Source organism: Astatotilapia calliptera, chromosome 15, assembly GCF_964374335.1.
Source record: "Astatotilapia calliptera chromosome 15, fAstCal68.1, whole genome shotgun sequence".
NCBI classification, from domain to species: Eukaryota; Metazoa; Chordata; class Actinopteri; order Cichliformes; family Cichlidae; genus Astatotilapia; species Astatotilapia calliptera.
In genome coordinates, this window is record NC_137436.1 from 25,985,130 (window position 1) to 26,007,505 (window position 22,376).

Below are 22,376 nucleotides of genomic sequence, written 5' to 3' on the forward strand. Positions count from 1 at the left end.
TAGAAATGGTAAGAAATAGTGTGCAACAAGTAAATTCTTTGTTTTCCTTGTTTAATCACTGACTTTGTCTGCATCGGATTTACACTGATATTTATTTCCGAGTATCCGCAATTTAGACTTTTCCGCGGTGTATGATTCCAGCTTTTGGCGTACTGCTGTCATTCTGGAAATCATTGATTATTTTCTTAGTATTAATCACATTAAGGTCAACAAGTTTTCATTACACCACCTGAGCAGTGCAGGCAGAACACCACTATGACCTCACGGTGAACCCTGAAGAGGAGACTGCATGGCCATCAGAAAATGGCCAAGAAGTTTTGTATAAGCCGTGAGACCAGTTTTCCCGTGCTTCACTCGCGTACGTCAGTTTGAAGAGGAAAAAGAACTCCACGGGACTCCGATGTGAAAAGATGTAACAAAAAATTTTTTCCACAGTTTGCATCTTACAGGAGTGGTCAGGTTTAACTTATCCTCAACAAAATAACCTACTACGGTAGGAAAACCGTGTGGCTCTGTTCTACCCTGCTGCCGCCTATAGCTTATGCCGTGTTAACTCTTTTTCTCTCTCCCCCCTCCCGCACCACATGCCCTAATTTGCATACATCCGTGATGCCCGGATTTTACTATAAGCACGAGTCTTTAAGGCACATGTATTCATGGTACTACGTAACCAAACCAACACAGCAATAAAATAATTTTAGTTCCACCATAAACATGCATTTACTTCCTAAATTATTAATTACACAAACAAGCTTAACAACAGCGAAATATAAATACTAAAACATATGAACTATCTTAACTTGGCTCCCACAAGTTTGTAGCTATCCGTGTAGATCAGGGGTTGGGACCTCCAGGCCTCAAGAGCCAGTGTCCTGCAGGTTTTTAAACAACACCCTGGGTCAACACTCCTGAATCAAAATATTAGTTCATTACCAAGCCTCTGGAGAACTTCAAGGCATGCTGAGGAGGTCATTTAGCCATTTAAATCAGCTGTGTTGGATCAAGGACACATCTAAAATCTGCAGGACACCGGCCCTTGAGGCCTGGAGTTCCCCACCCCTGGTGTAGATGATAGAGGCAGAGGAGAAGGAACACAGGCTTGTGGAAAGCCACAGACAACCAGTTACAGAAACCTGCTGAATGCTATCAGTTAAAAAGTGTAATATATTCTGATCCACAGGGGCTTTATCTGCAAATCAAAATGCTCATGTGAGATTTTGGTTTTCCAAGATGCTTATGTGCTCTGTCTAGAATGACAAACAAACTGCAGTGGATCTAATCTGACATCAATCATGAACAACCTCATCTTTTATGATTATGACTCATTCGAGGTGTGAGAGGCTCCCTCAGCCTGGAAACATTATTTAAGAAGTCGGATCTTTTTAAAAATGAGGAAAAAAAGAATTAAATGTGTTTGTCAGGTCAGCATCATCCACAGCATGTAAAGAAATGGATTCCCTTGTTTTACAAAAGCACTGGTTTATGGATGCCATTCATTTTATTCCCTGCCGAGCTGCTCTGCGCTCACCGCTAAAGTATCGTTTTTCAGTTTTATTTCGATATGGATTTTTGGCCTTTCTGGTTTCATTCCTCTCTTCTCTCAAGACAGGAGCAGGAGTATGAAAGAAAACTTTTTGGCTCCTCTCTGCAGTTAAAATCTGTCCGGGGGGGGGGGGACTCTCTCCTGCTTCTGTACAAAATCATCTCTACAAAGATGCTGCACTAAGTCTCTGTCCTGCTGTTGCTTGTGTTAAACTGTCAGAATGTTAATAAAAAGCAGACTTTTTCCAGAGCTGGTGTCACTGTGACCCCGTCCAGCATGTCACAGATTTGCGTTGTGACTCGGTACAGTTTCATATTCAGGACTCAAACCTGGTCTCTCTCCCCTGCTGTACATTCAGTGACTGACAGACGGGCTCAGGGGGATTTTGGACTGGTCTGCACAAAGATTCATTCATGGACCTCACACTCACCCATAAACCTTACATCATATCACTGTAGCGCACTTCATGTTTTATTAATGCAATCATTTATTTTTTATTTATGTCATATAGGAGCTCAGAGTTTAAAGCCGTGTCCCCAGGCTGAATAAGCTGGATGGCAAAAAATGGATATAAAGTACAAGATGATGCAGATGTATTTAGGATGGTTAAAATGGGGGTGCACAGATGTAACCCAAACAGAAAACATAGTTTTAGTGTGAGAAGAAGTGAGAGAATCATCTTCTGCTCTCAGGGTAGATCGTGACACAAGTTGCCCTTTTTTGAAAGTCTTAATTTGGGTGTCCAAATACAACATTTTTGGGCCATATACGCAGACGCCGTGTGCTCTGTTAGGATGTGAAATTGAATCTAAAATCTTTATTTCTTGTCTCAGGGCAAGTTTGACATCCAACATGAAATCACAAAGTATTCGGTGCCAGAAATCAGCGTGAGACCCATCTGGAATCTTTCCGGGCATGTCAGATCGTCAATGTGAGATCAGCCAAAATTTAATCATGTTTGGTTTTTGATTTCCGTTCTGAAGTCTCCTCCCACTCGTTTTCAAGTCTTCATGTGGGACGGTCTTTGTATTTTGTTCCTTATTCTGCTTTTCAGGATTAGCTTCCATTTAGGTTTTTCAATTTCTGTTTTCAAGAGTAAGACCTCATGTTTCTTGAATAATTACCATTATTTGAGTAATGCTGGCTCTATAGCGACAGCTCTATGTCCTCAGTTGTTATTCCAGCGTTCCCGTGGCTCTCTGTGTATTGTGTCTGAGTTTTCTTGTCCTTGTTAAGTTTGGTCCTCTTATTTCCTGTTTTACTTACTTTTACTTGTTGTCAATTTCTCCCATGCCCTGTCTTGATTTTTACTTTCTATCTATTCATTTCCTTGATTGTGTTCAGTTGCCCCTTGTTTCCCTGCTGTTTTCAACTCTCCTGATTAGCCCTCAGAGTGTATAAATAGTCCTGTCTCTTCTTGTTCTTTGTCAGAGCATCTGTTTACCTGCCTTCATCGGCGGCCTGGCTAATCACTGAAATGCTAGATTTTTCCTTGTTGCTTGACTTTCCATCAACTTAATAAAAGGTCCATTTTTTGTTACTTTCTGCCTGACTTTTAGAGTCCTGAGTTTGGGCCCTCAACCTGCAATTCACAACATCATCCCAGCAGGACAGATGCTTTTCTAAAGTCTGGCTTTTATCCAGTGACTGTGAACAACAGAAGCTGTCATCACAGGTCACCTGCAGCAAAGTTCAACTCAGCTAAAGATGATTCTCAGAGTTTCTGCTGGTGTTATTTTTCAGTTTCATGCAGAGGAGAATATGATAGTTTCACCTGAGTCTCACAAGTATACTGTGACTCAAAGAGATGTGAAGATCTATGGATATATCCATGCTGATGCAAAAAGATAATTACCAGACAGAAGAGTGGCTTCATTATCAGTGCAGTGTTTTAACATAGTTTATTTGTTTCATTTCCTCTCTCTATTAACACATCCCACCAAAACTGCCGTGCTTCTGCAGATTTAGTTTGTTGGGATCAGATCACTCTAATTAAAAATAAGTATATTTAGTGGCTGGACTACATATTTTTCTAGGTTATCCTCTGACAGGGGTCATCGTCCATAAAACCAATAAAACAGAGCTTTTAGTGGTAAATCATCTTTTCCTAAACCTTTAAAGAAGGATTGACTGTTGCATGCTCAGTCATTCAAGTAAAGAAACCCCATCAACGTCTAAAATGTCAGAGAACAAGACACCAATAAAGCAACTGTAGTGAGAACTGTGTTTGTTAACTTACTGAAACCTTTTGGAATAAACTTTTTGAAAAATCTCCAGAGAGCAGTTATGTGTCCCTCAAACACAGACCAAAACACCACAATGTAATTTCCAGGAAAACAGGTTGTGTAATTATGAGTCAACTCCACTGCAGAGTACAATATCAACAATGTCTGATTTAATTTCTGCTTTAGAAGATAAAAACAAACTGAGTGGGAACCTTCAGCATTTATCTCAGTTGTTTATACAGAACAAGTCTGAAGAGACTCTCACGCTACCAGCGACCTTCTGCTTCTGAAACCCTTCATTCATCACACCTGCTGGATTCATACCTGCTTCATGTTATTCTAAACTTTAATCTATTGAGATTGACACAATGCTTCACATTCATTTACGTCAGGAAGCTGTTGTTGGTAAGAGCAGTGTGGTGGTGCAGTTTCAAGTTGAGAAATGACTTGAGAGGCGCTCAGTGCATCACACTGTGAAGCAAACAGATTTTCAACAAGTCTGTCCAGCAGCCAGATTTTCTCTTGCTGGCTGACTGTTACTTGGCTCATTTCTACCTTCCCTCCACAGATGGATTCTGTAATCAGCTAAACATCTCCACGGTTGTGCGTGGATACTGTATTTTAGCATTCTCACAACTAACAGAGGAGATGGCACATACGAAGCAAAATGTTGACAAGCTAATCTTGTCAAGCTTTTATTTGTTGCCGCTACATAGGCTGAACATCTCATTGCACCTCCTAGGCCAGAGTGGACTTGGAGGGAGAAAAAATCTTTGGAGAGATGAAACCAAGATGAACTGGGCAGAGAAAGTATGGAGAAGGAGAGAAGAATGTCACATCATCTGTCAAAGTCTCCTCCCACTCATTTTCAAGTCTTCATGTGTGACAGCCTATCATGCCAGAGCGGCTGTCACCAGAGCCAGTGGAGTCCAGTCATTAGTACCAATGTGACTGCTGATAGAAGCAGGGAAAGGTTATATTTAAGATATCTGGCCAATCAAAATCATCTGACTTTGGACTGCAGCGTTTTAGATAAGAGTAGTCATGTGACCTTTTTTTCCTATTTTATAAAGCTGTTTGTCACCAAACGTCATTAACCAGAGAAAGCACTCCAGTTCTAGAGTTTTACCTTTTCCCCTATCACTCATACAGTTAAGTCTTATTTCAGAACAGATTCAGTAACAGGACACATTAAAATAAACCTGTTATGAATATACGAAAGGAAAAATGTAGGAAATAAACACTGACAAGCTCTCAAGAATATTTTAAGAATAGACTAAAATATATATATTTAAAATATTCTCTTAGAAATTAGCTAAATTTAGAAGAGAACCTAAAAATTATTTAAATACCAGTAAATTCAGAATAAAATATGTTAATAATTTTTAAAGTCAGTTAAAAACCAAGATGTTATACTTCTAGTTCAGCTTTTGAAGAGATGGCTCCACACTTTCTTCAAGCACTTTGTTATGATGGAGAATTCAAAGCTCGGTCCCTCAGGGAGCAAAGCAACTTGAAACCAGAACATTTCCACCACTGCAGGTGCTACGAGGTTCTTGCATGAATAGATTTTCTGCTGTGAGGCTGCGAAACAACTGCACGAGGGAGAAGTTTTCTGACAGAAAAAACACAAAATATCCGCTAACAGCTTGAAAAGACTGTGAATGGTGGCCTGTCTTTGAGTTAGCCCTTTGACAGACTGACGACCTGTCCAGGGTGTAACCCGCCTCTTGCCCTATGGCAGCTGGGGTTGTATCCAACCCTTCCACGACCCTGAATGAGACAAGTGGAAGAAAAGGAAGTCAACAACTTCTAAAGGTAACGATGGATAACTAACTGTTGGTCTCACTTGGGCCCAAAGCCCTGACTCCTGGTTGAAAGTGCTTTATTTGACATCCATCTACTGAATACATACGCTTCACTACTGTTTCTCCCACTGTGGGATGAGCTACGTCTGTACTTTCCCAACGTCTTTTTCCCTCTGGATGCATGCTGTGACATCACATGCCTGTGATTAGAATAGCAATTCTGAAGCTGGAGTTAAAGTAAAAAGGGGTCAGCTGCCAAACATGTCTGCTATAACTGCGACCACACACATGATTCATCTGTCCAGAGGTCATTATTCACAATCAAGATTATGGGCTTGCAAGACTGGAAAATTATACATAATCACAAAATTACATGTAAATGACATAATGCTATATATGACATGATTTCAGATTTCTCTTAGGTTAATATGGGTGATAATCATGCTGAAACAATGACGACTGCTCCTTTCATCTGTGGCAGTTGTGTCACAAACATTCAACAAAAAGGCAACTCCTCTGCGATTTGTTTCTCAGAAGCCCCTCAGAAATGTATCTCAAAGCCACAGGACACCAGCACGTTTAATCTTACCTTCAGATTCCTAATTAAACAACACTGAGCAATCCCAATCTGCGCCCTTTCAAAGTGCAGACATATGATAAATGGTAAATGGCCTGTATTCGTATAGTGCTTTACTTAGTCCCTATGGTCCCCAAAGACATATGATAAAACAGTTTTTCTTCAAGTCATGCCCCACAAAAATAATTTAATCTCTTAACTAAAAGCTTTGAGGGTCATGAGTAGATTTTAGAGGAAATGTTTGGCTCTGAATATAACCGATACACACAGCTCCAGACTTCGAAGACTTGACACTTTCCCTTAAAGTTCAAGTTTTAAAAATAGATCCTTTCTCAGCAGGATGAGCACACCTTCTGTCTGCAGCATGATGGACTTAAAATGAACACTTCCATGCCTGAATGACACTAAAAACACAATTATGGTCGACTCTGAGCGCCAAGCTTTGACTTTGAAATCATTCTGTTTGTTCTCGCACGACTTCATCTGCTGACCGCCGAGGACCATAAACGTCACCTGAAGCTCTTCTGTGTCTCTGCAGCAGATACACGGTTCTTTGTTCCATTAACAGTTCTTGACATCCATACATGGCCTTTACATGGCCCCTCCTACCAAAACACAAGTTACTACAGCAACTACACCAAGAACATCCACAAGTTATGTTTTTTTTAAGGATTTGTTATGAAGCTATAATTGCATCCCAGAATACCTCCAACACTCTCAGCGTGTGAAGGAGGCAATTTCCTGGACTTTGCCGCCCCACTGATAAAACCACAATGCTGGTCAGTCGTGAGTCATCCTGCGGCTGCATACACTGACCAGCTGCTGTGTGAATTTGTCCTCACACAACAGTAAATCATCCTCTTCAGACACATTTATACAACTGGAAATGCTTGTTGAGTTTAGTGCGGCGAGTCGCGTGACCTGGCTTCTGTGAGAGCAGTCTGCAGTTCGGGCTTTGCGGTTCGAGGTGCTGTGAAGGACCAAAGCTAAAGAAAAGGTGCTTTCACTGACACCGAAATAAAACTGTCAATAGTTTTACAGTCAGCAGAGGAAGACTGAAGACGTGGACTGGAAAATAAATAAATTGTTGTTTTGACTCGGGCAGCCTCAGAGAGAAGGGGGAAAAGTGTAAAGGCCCTTTGAGAGAAGCGAAGAAAGCAACACCTTAAAAAATAAATCAGTCAAGCCAGCATGGGTCCTCCCCCAGAAATGTCATTATTCAGCAACACAGTTGTTGACCAGCTGTGGGTTTTTGGTCCAGCTGCATGTCCTTGTCAGCTGCTCAGAAGTTCAAAAAGACATCAGACAGAATTAAAACCTCCCGTTCGGCTCCCAATCGATCATCTGTCCTCCATTTTAAAGGCATTTTTTTTCTTTTTTTAGGGCTGCCATTGCTCGCATCCTTGTTTCAGCCCACTTTTCAACCAGTCAGCATTAAGCTGCACATAGCGTAGTCCACACTGAGCTACAGGCTGCTGGGGTTTTGGACAACTGCACACAAGCATGGTAGGGTAAGTTTGAAAGTGCCCTGCGTAGGCAAATACGTATACAAACTGATATGTATGCTGAGCTACGAGTCACAACAAGAAGGCAGCTCACGCGTAGATGTTGTACTGACTAAGCTTTTAGTTTAGTCCTGGGGTTAGTATCTTGCCCAAGGATATACGGCACGCAGACTCGAGCAGCCAGGGATCGAATCAACAACCTTCTGATTAGTAGGTGATCTGCCTCCTGGTGGCAGGTTAAAAATAAGATGTCAGACTTTCATTCGTGCATCTCTGGATGGATGTGAAGTGATGGATAAGGATAAGCTTTATTTGTCGGTTGCAGTTGCCTGCAACTGAGATGACAGACCTAGTCGACCATACATACAATATACAAACTTTACATTGGGGAGACAGGTCAGGCTAAGTAGCAAAAAAGGATAGACAATGAAATATGTGATACATATAACACAACAATTCAGGAGAAAAAAAGGATTTCTGCTCATAATGACTCAACAAGGAAGGAGGTCTGCTGAGGAGGAAATTTTAGTTTTACATTTTAAATTAAAATTTTATTTACATTTTCTTTTTTTTCCTTTTTTTTTGGGGGGGGGGGAGTATTTTTTGGGTGAAATGGCTGGAAGAAAAAGATTTCTCTTGCAAGCTGAAGATCACTTTAATCACTTCTTAAATACTCCACTTCAGCAGCATTTTGCTCTCCTGAGACCTTTTACCCTTCAGAATAAGTTACGTGATACTGTTGACCCACTTCATCAGATGATTTTATGATCACGTCACAAATCAGATCAGCAGATTTTCTCTTGTTGTTTTTTAATTCCACTTTTCAGGACTCCTGCTGCCGGTGCTTCGGTGGCAGGCGGTTGAAAGAAAAATCAAATCCACAAACAAAGGGTGAAAGAAATACTTTCTTCCTCTTCAGCTTAGCTTTGATTTCTTTCCCTGCCAATCCTTGATCACACAAACCCATCCTCCTGGGCTGCAGGGGCTGCTCTCTGTTATCAGGAGGCTATGACATTTGATTACTGACTTCTGCATTTGCTGCTCCTTATTTTCAGCTCAGAGTCACGCGCTCACCAAGAAACACAGACCATCATCTTCTGTCTACACACAAAAACGAAAGCTTGTTTATTGATGGCGCCTCTACGTAAGGGCTGCACAGCATCTAATAAAGGATTCTTTGGAATCCAGAATTCCTCCTGGAATCAAACTGGAAAACTGCACCATGGTTAGTTTTCAAGCAGCTTTCTTAATATTTTCATAGATGAGCTTTTTCTCGTGCTGTAATTATCACTGCATCATTACTGGAGCCAAACCTCGTGACACAGTCCTCATTTGCCCCTCAGTGCTGAATCAGGCTGATGTTATTACACGTTAATTAGTCCCATCATGGTTTAAGTACTGAGTTTAAGTTACAGGACCACCAAAGAGAGACTGCAAAAGCTTGCTAGGAATTCCTGGAGGGAGGAAACGGTGCCCTAGCACCCCATTCCCCCCCCCCCAGTGTTCACTGTTTAGAAAGGGGCGGGGTAGTTTTTACCATTACATTCAGCATTAGATTCAATGGCTATGGGAGTTCATTGTTTCTGCTCACAGATGGATTTCCTCTGAGGTTCAGTTTCTTATATAAAACTTCATAAATGCATGAAATCCAGCTCCCTGTGTGCATTTGAAAACACAGCTAAACATCAAGTCTAATATTCTGTCATGGCTGTCCTGCTGAAGGTCAGCGATCTCTCCATTTTTTATGAGGGTCAGACCTGAAAAAAACTTTTTTTTTCCCACTCAGAGGATTTCTAGTTCCAACGTTATGGAATTTGCTTGTGTACATGACAAAAAATGAGGAGGCTGACCTGCCAGGTGAACACCTGTGAACTATTATGCATGCACACTGCATTTCCAGCTGACACATGGTATAGTTTCTCCAAAATCCACCACAGAACTTCACATTTATGTGCTAAAGGGGGGAGGACCCTGAGAGCTCTGTAAACCAGTCAGATGTCAAAGACGTTCCTGCAGGAGTGCATGGACGTTTGGTAGGGTTGGATGTACACAGAGCTCTGTGGATGGCTGCTCGGTGAAGCCTTGACATTTCTTCAATCGTCCATGCTAAATGAAAGGTTGCCTGATAATGAGGACCTAAAACCAGCAAAGGTTTCTGCCTCTGAGTGTTGGCAACAGACAGGCTGAGGGAAAAAAAACAACTAGTTTTTAATGTGTTCTCACATACTGCGATGTTCAGAGCTTTACAGCCTCTGACCAGCTTTCTGTTGAAGAGTTTGGGCCCCCGGCACCGATCGCCTCATAGGTTTGAGGATTGAAGGGGGTACTTCTGTGCATCATCTTGACGGGAAACGATCTAGGCTCCAATAGCCACTCCAATCACCATGCTAATTATGCATTAGGCTTGTTATCCTCTTCAAGGACCTTCAGGCGAGTTAGGAGCCATTATGAGCTCGTTAGTGGCCTTTAGGCTCGTTAGGGGCTCATTAGAGGCCATCAGGGTCAGACACACAGCTGGATCACTACTCGCAGCTGTGCGATCAGGAAATGAGTTTCCAGTTAACATGCTGATATCATGGTGTTTCAGAGGGACGACGACCGCGTCTGCTGGTAAATAAACGGGAACAGGAGCCCCTGCAGGGCTTCTGATTACAGAGGCTTCCTTTCACGTCATCGAAGGAAATTATTCATTCATTTAGTCCAAGTCACCTTCAGTTGTTTCAACAGTTTTTTAAAGAGAATATCCAAAACAGAGCGATCTGTGGTCAGTGAGATGATCACCACATTCTCCAAACCTAAACTAAACCATTTTTGTACCCACGCGTTTTAGGAAATTATTAATCACATCAGAAAACACCCATACTGCATGACAACCATTTCTAGGACCTAAAATATTCATAGATTTCATATAAAATCTGCCGTCTGCTTCACTCTGTCCCTATAGGCAAATTCTACACAAATGGACCTCATAGAGCTTATTATTGGACAGATGGATGGATGGATGGATGGATGGATGGATGGATGGATGGATGGATGGATGGATTATTATTATTGGACCACATTATTTATGCCATTACTTTTAGATTTAAAGTGCAGTAACTGGAGTCTGTGTATAGCCAAATTATAGATTTTACTTATTTTATCACCATTATTGCTTCTATATTTAGGTTGAATTAAAAAAAAACGTGATAAGTTCGTTAAGTAGTTAAGCAGTCCCTCTAAAGTGTACAATGCTGGTGTGATAGATGGTACAAACCCATAAACCATAGTAGGATGAAGGTACAATCAGGTAGTTGCATCTTTGGGTCTGCTGAGGTCATCATCAAACAACGAGTGGATGTCCACGTGCCTATCAGTTTTTTGCAGCTACACAGACTTGTCCAGAGAGCAGCTCTGCTCCTCAGGTGAACTGTCTGCATCTACAACAGAGTATAATCACCATTCAGTGCCTCAGTCACGAAGGCCTACAGAAAGTCTGGCAGTTATAGCAATCTGTTAGGGATGGCAGCAGTCACAGGGAGGCTTCCAGTGTAGCAGTGCATGCCTCTTTGCAACCAGTTTCATACAACGACTGCAGGATAGTCAGGCAAACACGCGTCTTTCCATTACAGTCGATGGTTGGAGACAGATAGGTCTCCTTGCCTGTGTGACTGAGGCCTGTGATACTCAATGAACAGTGCAACAAGATCTCAGTCTTCCTTGACTCGTGCATATTTGGCCTCCTGCACGCTTCTGTAGACATCTGTAGATATCCTGCAGATATCGGGAACAGCTGTGTGGATAGCTTCAGGTACCTTTGGGAAAGCATGAGCACAGCTTCAGAAACATTTACCAAAGTTTACACAGAAAAAAACAGAGGCTGAAGCAAGGTGTTGGAAATCCTTTTCTTTCCTTTTGATTATTAATGTTGGATGGATCCACAAAACATGCAAACACCAAAGTCAACAGATAAACAGAGAGTGAAGACAGACCTCCTCCGACAGCCTGATGCTGTATTAATGTACATCTGCTCCTGTTTCCTTTCTTCTTCTGAGTTTGCATGCAAAGGTCAAATGGATTTAAAGAGGATTCCAGCTGCATTACCATTCTGCAGACTTGATCTGGTCCCATGCATTTCACATAAAGTACTGACCTTTACCTTGACTGTACAAGACAAGCACACACAGACACGCATGTACTCGAGATCCGTGACCTTCAATCAGAGCAGAAGTATTTCTGTTTGTGCTTCAGTTTCTGCTGTTGGCTCGGGTCTTTAAAAGCATCACATATGCACACACAGCGTGATCAGACCAAATGCATAGCAGTTAAAACACAGGTTGCTGAAACTGCAAGGCAAGCTCATGATGCTGATGAAGAGCACAGAAATATTTTCCTAGATTTCCCTGAGAGACTAGTTTACCATTAAAGCTTTTTAAATGACTTGTGATGCACCTCATTTCAGTGGGACTGGAATGATGGATGCATCACAGGGTGAACCAGAAGACTATGGCTCACCTCATGCAGTTTGTTTTCTTCCTTCCATGTTTCTCTTTTCATCTATTGGTTATGTTTGGGAGAACATGGTGATTTGATTTAAATTATTTAACACCACCCTGCATGTTTAAGTGTCAGACCAATTGCATTATATGCATAAACCTAAGATCCTGAAAACACCCCTGCAAAGATCAGTCATGCTTGGTTAAAGAGGCACTAACTGTCTGTGAATGAGGGCCTGAACGTGCTTACTGTCGACCTCGATGCTGCTTTTGTGTATCTAAATCTATCATTAGTTAAGTGGCAGTAAATCAGCCGAGGCTGATAGAAAAAGTTCTAACGGTGATGCTAGAGCAAAAGCAAGTCACAGTTCTGCAGAACTGTGACACCGCCTCACGGCTTCGAATGAAACTTTTTAATGTCTCAGAGTAAATTTTGGACACTAAAAGCAAAGAAAGTGGTGAAAAATAAAAGTGCTGTGCAGAATATTAGGATGCTGATGTAAAACTAACCATCTGTTCTGAGCTCACAGTGAATAATTAAAACCAGAATAAGTTGTAAGTAGCAGCATATTTGAGCTGAAAGTTGACTTCATTCATCTGTTCAAGTGGCAATTTATGATCCCAGTTTGGACTGACGGCCACTTCTAAAGCAAACGCTGGTGTTTCCCTCTGTTCACTTTCACTTTCTCTCTGACTCACTCAGCGCTCAGCGCTGCCTTCATCTCATCAAGTGAAATGTAAGCTGGATTAAAAAGAATCCACTTTTTCACATACAGATGGCCTCGTGTGCACGGCTCGCAGAGTGTGACGTATGACACAGCATCAATTCATACATTTCCCACACTTTCCATTAACATTTAACCACCAAGCACATGATCGATTCATAACCTGTTTAACATACCTCAAAACCAAATGAAGATCCAGCAGGTGCGATGCCCGGACTCAAACCTGTCACCCGCACAGAGTGAGATTTTAGACAGAGGTGTGGGTCATAAAACAATTATTTCATAAGAGCCCCTGCAGTGTCACAGTATATGTAGCAGGTTATCACATTAGTGAAAGCACTCTGTCACTCCCAGCTCATCATTTTTTACTGTGTCACATCCAATCAAAAACGACCAAACAACAGGTTTTTGGCGGCTAAAACTAAAGTGAGGTCCAACGGTGAGAGTCTACAGCCGTCTGTGAGACAAGGTGGAGGCCCTGTCATGGTTTCAGCTGCATGTCAGTCAGTGGTGTTGGAGCTCTTTGATAAACTGATGAATCATGAACACATGAAAAGTACCATCAGATTTGAATCCACTATGCAGTAACATGTGAAAAGCATCTGATTGGTTGTGTTTCCATGTTTCAATAATTGCTGCGCCTGTTTCTGTTTTTCTTGCAAAATATAAAGAAATCATGGTGGTTCAAGACTTTTGCACAGTACTGTACCCCCCAAAAATGGACTTGAAAGGTCTGTAAAATGAGCACCTTGGCGAGGTGCAGTGTGATTAAAAAGGTGATAGGTGTGAATGAGAATTGATAAACTCTCACAGGTCCCAAATGAAACAACAAGTACGAGTTTGTCCACTAGACGAACTCTGATCAGCAGAGTGATGACCACTGCAAGACTGATGAACGTCATTCAATATCAAAAGCCTTTTATCAGTCTGGCAGTTCTCAGACAACTGGAAATGTGGGTTTACTGGATTTTAGAGGAGTTCACGTGCCAAGCTCTACAGAGCAAGATCCTGCTTGTTGTATCGATCTAAGACTACATTTTAACTTTATTCGCACTTATCTGAAAATCCAAGCTTCTCTCATACCTGCCTGCGGTCCAGCTCATACACTTTATTGGATGTTACGCTGCTTTATGTGGTTTATAAATGTCGTGGGCAAATTGAATTTCACTTCAGAAGCCCATTAGTCCCTGTTGCGCCCGCAGGGAGATGTGGCTGTCAGCTTTGGTTTACGTCCCCAAACGCATCGTGGTTCTGGCGTTTTCTTGTTTGTTTCCAGACGGAGCTGACCTTGGATTCAAAGCACAGATAACTCTCTGCTTTATCTCATCACGGCGGGTTGAAGTGAGTCAGAGGGCAGAAGATTTCACAGAGAATTAGGCCGTTAGGAGATAATTAAAGGAGTGTTTCATGCATCATCAGATTGGTTTCTCTGCGTTGTTCAGGCTCGGAGTGATCGCTGGGCAGGAGTAATGAGATGACGAGCGGAAAGGAAATAACATGTTTCACGGTGAAAGGAAGCAGTGTTGGAGCCTGCATACACACACACACACACATGCACACACACACATATACGTCGCTGAGAGCATAAATTAAAAAGTTGTTCTCCTCTGAAGCGCAGGGACAGCAGCCGCATAGCTCCACCCGTCAGAGGACAGCCACGACAGGATTTACAGGGAGAGGAGGTGGTGTAGTAGCTACTGCTGAAGTATTTATCGATGAAAATGGAAATGCTTTTGAGAACTTCAGAAGGCCAGCTCTGTTTGCTCAGCTGTTTGCATTTGTCTAATATCTCATCACACTGCAGCGCTGCTGACAGCCGGGCTTTAAAGCAACTCATCATGACACACATTAAAGCTGCCATCCCTGCAAACCTCGATCTATAGTTTGCATACAGGGCAAACAGGTCGACAGAGGATGCCATAATAACAGCTCTTCACTCAACCCTCACACATCTAGACAGTAGTAACACCTATGTGAGAATGCTATTTGTGGATTTCAGCTCTGCCTTCAATACAGTTCAATCCCACAAACTGGTTAATAAACTAAGCAACTTAGGACTCAGCAGCTCACTGTGCAGCTGGACTTGGACTTACTGAGCAACAGACCCCAGGACGTCAGAATGGGAGCGCACACCTCCTCCACCCTCACTCTGCACGTAGGTGTCCCACAGGGGTGTGTCCTCAGTCCCCTCTTATACGCACTTTTCACCCATGAGTGTTTGACAACAACAATGAATCAGCCTACAGAGAGGAGGTTCAGCATCTGAAGCAATGGTGTGAAAACAACAACCTGCATCTGAATACAGCCAAGACCAAGGACTTCAGAAGAACAAAGCGATCTGAGCACTCTAGAAAACTTTAAGTTCCTCGGAGTCCACATCTCGGCCGACGTTACCTGGTCCACAAACATTTCCCACCAGGTAGGGACAGCACAACAAAGGCTGTACTTTCTCAGGAAACTGCGTCAGGCCCAGTTACCCCAGAGACTGCTAGTAAACTTCTACCACTCCACCATCGAGAGCGTTCTGACTTACTGTTGCACCACACTCTGGTTCAACTGCCCTACCTCCACCCTCAACTGCCCTACCTCCACCCTCAACTGCACTGCCAACACACATGGACATTACACTTTATTTATAAACTGTATTTCTATGTATACTTTAATGCAACCAACATCCCTACCTCTTTAAACTGTATTTATTATAGTTGCAACAGCACCCCCCCTCCCCCCCGCCTCAATGTGCAATATCACCCCCCACACACACACTCGATGTGCAATATCACTGATCACACTGCACCTCACAGTGCACCTGCTCCTCGAATGGCATGTATGTGTGTGTGTAAGCGTGTATGTGGAAATATGTGTGTGTACGTATGTACGCATGCATATATGTATGTATGTGCGTGTATGTATGCATGGGCGTATCCGTATGTATTCAGGTGTATGTATAACTTGTACATATCTTTCTTGTGTAAATGTAAATTTGCCTGTGTTATTGTGTAAATACTTATGCGACTGTGTACTTCAGACACATGGAGAGATGCCAAACTGCCTTTCATTGTTTTTGTAACAATGACAATAAAGAGCTATTCTTCTTCTTCTTCTCTTAAAAGCAGTGCTCCTGCTTATGTGACAGCAGATTTTTACGTTTATTTTATGGAGTCCAAGTAAACTGTAGCTCTCAGCAGATTTTCCAGTCTAGATCTCAAGAGCCTGTTTTCATTCCTGTGGCATGAGTTTGTCCAAACCTTCAGTACCTGATCACCATTCACTCCCAGCTCTTCCAGTGAGCCAAAGAGTGTTTCACCCCAAACCATAATCTGTTCCTGCAGCTGACCCAGTTTTCCCAACACAAAGCAAACACACTGTCATAATCCTGGGACTCTGACCCAGCGTTTTCAGTTTACATTTTGAGTTCTTAAGTTATTCCTTGAAATACGGTAAGTAATAGGATTAACATTTGGTTGCCTTAAGTCTAGTCTAGTTATCCTTCACTTAGGTCTTCTTCGTTAGTCTGTCATGTTTCTTTTCTTCCAGCTTGTGTTATCATGCCTACATCGTTCCATGCTGTTTTTTGAAAGTCTGTGTCCTGTGTCAGTGTAGTCAGCTTTGCTTCCTTTGTCTCGTTATGTCAGATTAGCCTCAGCTGTTTCCCCATGTGTTTCCACTTCCCCTGATCACCTCCTGTGTGTATTTAGTCTGTGTGTTTTCAGTCATTTCTTGTCAGATTGTCTGCTTCGTTTCCAGGTCATGAATTCATGTGAAGTCCTTATGGTTCAGTTTTCTCATATCAGGTTCTAGGTCCATGTTCTTGTTTTGGTTTTTTTTATTTAGCTCACCCAGTTTAGTTTATTGTTAGTCTTGCCTTTGCCTTTTGCTTTGTACCTTTGTCCAGCCTACAATAAATGGCTTGTTTTGAGTTCCCATTAGTTCCCATTAAGTTTGTTTCTATGCTTTGGTTTGTCTGCACCTGGGTCCACTATTCGCACTCCACACAATTTGCCTCTGCACACTGTGACAGCCAACTCCAACACACCTGAACCCTAGCCTCCACCTGCCCTACCTCCACCCATGTAACACAGCCTTTATACGCTTCATTACCTACACCTGTTCACCTGCTCATTAGTGCAAATATCTAATCAGCCAATAGGATGGCAGCAAATCAGTATATTCTGGCACATACAGGTGACCTGTTCAGACCCAGCAGCAAAAAGAGGAAAAAAGAGGAACTGAAGTCTAAGGTTGGATGAGAATGGCCAGACTGCTGCGAGCTGATAGGAAGGAAGAGGGAACTCAAAAACACTTGTTAAGACCAACGTATGCAGAAGGGCATCTGTGAATGCACAACATGTCAGACGTCAAAGCGGCAGAAGACCACACCAGGTGTCACTGCTGTCACCTAAGAGCAGGAAACTGAACAACACAAGACCGGAGTAATGTTGGTCTGATGAGCCTCCATTTCTGCTGTCGTGATCGGAAGGTGGGGTCAGGTGTAAACAGTGTGGATCCATTCTGCCTTGGATCGGTCGTTCCGGCTGATGGTGGTGTGATGGAGTCACTGAGACTTTTACAGCTGAGCATCATTTAAACACCACCGCCCGCCTGAGTGTTGTCAGTCACCACACCCCTCCCTGTATGACCACAGTGATGGCTGCTTCCTGCAGGATAACACATCGTGTTGCAGATCATCTCAAACGGGTTTCCTGAACACGGAGATGAGTTCGCGGCACTCTGGTGTTCTCCACACTCACCGATCTCAGTCCAGCAGTAATGTTGCTGCTGCTCCTGATGGTCCTGATGCAAACCATTCCATGACTCCACCTGCAGGACGGATGAAGCTGGTGGGTTGTGTTGTTAACCTGTTAACTAAACCCACACTTACAGCTTGTGCTTGAACCCACAATACTTCCAAACATCTCAGCGTGAAGCCTGACATCTTACATGAAATCGCTCCACATGACAGACGCTGTGCGCTCTGGCTCTATGTCGTGTTGTTACCTGATTAAAATTTAATGCGGCACAATGCACTTAACCTTTGCTGGTTAAATTTTTATGAATGGCGAACATAAGAAATGTTCAACGTGGTGTAAATGTGCATTATGTCGAGTGGGAATATGTGTGGGAATAAACCCACACTCTGGCTGTTTCTGATGACCTCGATCTCATTTCCTTCTACGCTCTCTCTCACCTCATCTTTCCACCACATTCAGCTTTTTAATCAGACTTTTCTGATTCCTTCTTGTCAGCTGCTGCTCATCCCTGTCTCTCCTCCTTCTTATAAATCACACTAAACATGTACAACCCACACACACCTGTGCATAGACCTGAATAACAGGCTGGGCTCGGACCTTAAACGTGTCAGTGGTCATTCATATTTAATGTCCAGAATGAACCACTGTGAGGGGCAGAGCTGTTTCTGTGTGTGTGGATCCTCACTGCTGTAAGCTTCACTGTGATCTGAGCCAGCTCTGCCAGCAGCTGAAGACTGCCCAAACATCCCAGAGTCCTTATCGTATAGCAAACCATCAAGAATACACAAAAACGTATAGCCCAGCTGAGTCTGAAGGTACTGGCTGATTTAATAATAATAATGGATTGCATTTGTTAGCACTTTTCAAGACCCTGAAAGCACTTTACATTATAATTCCACCATTCATTCACACACTGGTGGAGGCAAGCTACAGTTGTGGCCACAGCTGCCCTGGGGCAGACTGACAGAAGCGAGGCTGCCATGTCGCACCATCGGCCCCTCTGGTCAACACCAGTAGGTGAAGCGTCTTACCCAAGGACACAACGACCAAGACAGACAGACAGAGATGAGGATCGAACCAGCAACCTTCCGATGACAAAATGAGCTTCCCAACCCCCTGAACCACGATTGCCCACGAAAGTCAAATATGTCAACCAAAAGATTTCCTTCACATTTGTTATGTGTGGTTATTTATGAGAAAATTTATTAATCCAGTTTAAGGTCAGTGTTTTGGTCGTTGTAATGTTGGACCCAAGAAACATAAGCCGGAGCGAATATTACGACAGCAGAACTTTTATTTAATACTGTGGTTTTGTACTGGGACAGACACCGCTCTGTCTCACTGCTGTCACGTCCGCTCTCCTCCTCCGACTGTCACTGCCAACATATAAAGAGAGACAATCACTGACAGATCCCCAGCACACCTGTTCACCCCGCCCCTGCACCGCCCCGGGAGCTCACTGCGTCACCCCTCCTCTGCAGCTGGCCAGAGACCACACCCACGCCACAGTCGTGTCTCAAGCATTTTAGGAAACGTCAGCGTCATGGCTGAAGGATGTTTCAGCATCTCTTCTTTACTTTTTTACTGTCGCTTATCAGCAATTATCAATGTAGTGTCTGCAAACAGTTAATATCAGCCAATATCATCACTATTAATATATCAGTCACATCACGTTTTGCAGAGAGAAGGACCAAATGCAGACTCTCGGGCAGGCAAACAGGTTAACTTAAAGCAAGTCAGTAAATGAATTTTTAAAATATCCAAACAGTCAAACATAAAGTTCAAAAACTGTGAATTAACTGAAACCTTAAACTTGAAAATACATGAGGGCTGGAAACCAGGAGAACAGCCAGCGACTGTGTACACACAGGGCCAATCAGGGAAGTGGAGACTAGTGGAAAAACGAAACACAGCTGAACTGAATCACAGAAGACGAGCCGAAGCAAAACTAAAGTAAAACAGGAAGTGTGATAACTAAACAGGGAAAAATCAAGAATTAAACTCTAAGCATTAAACAAACTCGGATTCCTATAGGAAATTTAAACGACCCAACGAGAAGGCCCAAAAACTCAAAAACACTGGATGAACTGACAGCTAAGGCTCTCCCAGAAACGTCCACACTTCCTAAAAACAAGTCTGACTCAATTACAACAAACCCCACAGAGTCTGAGTCTGCTGGGTTAATTCCACAGAGGGAGTGAAGAAATGAAGGTGAAAAGAAATTAAAGGGGAAAGGAGCTCAGAGTGCAACAGTGGAGATGGAAACATGCAGAAAATGAATGAGTTCAAGAAAACACTGAATGATATGAAACTGATTCTGAGGCAGCCAAGTATTCATCTCATCATTATCTTGTAATAATATTAAATTAATATAAAGAAACATAAGTAACCACCAACATGTCTTCAGTCTGGTCCAGACTGCAGGTTTTAAACGCTGAAGCCGAATCAGTCATGAGCTGCCTGTAATGTCTGGAGAGAGACTTAACGTGGGTCGATGCCACATCTCCAACACGCCAAGGTCACGAGATGGAACTTGGAGAGAGAACCTGCTGCTCTGAGTCTGTGTCACATTCAGCTCTACAGTAAAACCACAATTACTGTGAGTTTTAAGGAGGAAGAGCACCGAATTATCAAAGATAACAAAACGTCTGGCCTTAAAAGTCAAACAGCAGTCACTGATTATTGATCCAGTCAGCCAAGCACACCCACCAAGCTTATCTGCAACACCTCAGAGTTTCTGAAAGTCTCAGTGAGAAACTCTGATGGTCTGATTTTAAACTGCTGACAGTGGTTTTCTGCACTTTGTCAAACAGTTTCATTCGCTGAGGGTGAAACTCATTAAAACTCATTAAAAGGTTAAGAGCGCCTCTTCCACGCCTCTCCGCTGCAGTCCTGCCAAGCTTTTTCTCATCCTCAGAGTTTCCTTCATTTCTCGGACATTATCTAACACTCATCAATGCTGTGCCACAAATCAGCTTAAAGCGGCTACATTCATGCACACAAGGCTCCAGAGGCTCTTTGTCTGCAGTTCCAGATAAATGGCACATTCACATGCAGTCATTTTACAGCAGTTTAATCTAATGACGTCTGCTCCCACAGAACATCATCGCTGAACATCGCAGGCTAATTAGATGACTCACTAATATTTTCCCACAATGAGAAAGTGTGCAATGCTTTTTCAGATTCATTCAGCTGCTGCACACTAATCAGGTTACATTGGAGAGCTGCACCTCATCCGTGCGATCACAGTCAGAGCACAGAGTCCTGCAGCAGCCGGCGGACCGATCCGCCCTAAAAGTGGAGATGACCGCGAGGCGATAGACGGCTGTCAGGGTTCTTACAGGGGTGTGAGGACATTGAAGCCAAAGTCTGAGAGAGCTCGCATGCTTTAAATCAATCAGCACATCTGGCAGTTTTCATCTCCTGTGAATCACATTTAAAAAGTTCAGTGTGTGGTTTTTCTGCCAGCTTCAACCGTGAGTGTGATGGATTCAATCTGACTGTGCGACCTTACCTCTGAAATATCGACCAAGCATGAAACAGAACATGTTTAATAACGTGCTACACCTTCCGCTCAGCCTGCTGGCGTTATATGCTCCGTAAAACTATCAGCTGTAACAGGTGCTTTCATTTTAACCTCCTCATTTTTCATTTGACACTAAAAACTGCTTCAAATTTGAATCATTGAGTTTAACAGTTTCACGCAGTGCCGTGAAGGACCAGAGTGGCACTGCTGGTGTCACACTGTAGCTCTGTGATTTTGGCCCCCGTGATTCTCCTACCTGTCAGCGCTGAGCGCAGTGAGCGTGAACACCGACACCCCGACCGAGGTGAGCTGGATGACGGGGATGAGTTTGCACGCCGCCTCTCCGAACACCCACTCCTCGGAGAAGTAGCGGAAGGCGTCCACGGGCACGCAGGTGACCAGCAGCAGCAGGTCTCCCGCCGCCAGGCTGGAGATGAAGATGTTGGGCACGCTCCTCATGGCGCTGTTCGTGATGAAGATCTTCACCAGCGTGATGTTGCCCAGCAGACCCACGACGATGATCAGAATATACACGGAGGTCATCACGCAGCGCACCACGAAGTGTACGGTCTCCGCGCCGTCCGCGGACGACCACGGGCCGGGTACCTCCGTGGAGTTGGGGCTCAGAGCCTCCCCGGGAAGGTTCGAGAGGAACTCGTCATCCATGAGTGCGCACGGAGGAGCACTCCACGCCAGGGTCGACAGCTTTTGCGCAAAGGGAAGCTCGCGCGTAAAGCCGCAGAGACAGCAGGGGTGTGTGTGTGACGGTGTTGGGGTGTGTGGGCGTAGGGGGGTCCACACCGGCACCAACGACCAGAGAGACGGAAAAGTTTTCCAATAGCTGCTCCTCCGAGAAGCTTCTGAAGGCAGAGAGGAAGCTGACGCGCGTAAAGAGGGGGGAGGCACCGCTGTCTCTCCCCCCCCCCCTCTCTCACACCCGCAGTCGGGGGGGGGGGGGGGGGGGGGGGGGCGAAAGTTTGAGGTGAGACCCGGGCTCATGTTTTAATCTTCCATTATCATTTGAAAATTTTCCCCCCCCCCAAGGATTTCTTCCTGAAAATTTGAGATTGATCTTTTTATTTCTACTAAGTTGATCTGGAATTTAAATGAAATCCATGAGTGCAGACAGCCTCAGATTTCACTCAAACGGAATCATTTTAATATTTTAGTTTTTAAGCCTGTTTTTAATTCACCTCAGTAAAAATATTCCTTCATATTAATCTCGTTTGTTTTGATTTCAT

At 43.4% G+C, this 22,376-nt stretch overlaps 1 protein-coding gene and 1 pseudogene across 2 annotated transcripts in view; both read right to left on the bottom strand.

Annotated features, from left to right (window-relative positions):
- The window catches only part of LOC113006725 (neuromedin-B receptor), a 101,266-nt gene that overhangs the window by 63,550 nt on the left and 15,340 nt on the right, over window positions 1-22,376 (bottom strand). The window lies entirely within an intron of this gene.
- On the bottom strand, window positions 21,330-22,040 carry LOC145420657 (neuromedin-B receptor pseudogene; annotated as a pseudogene).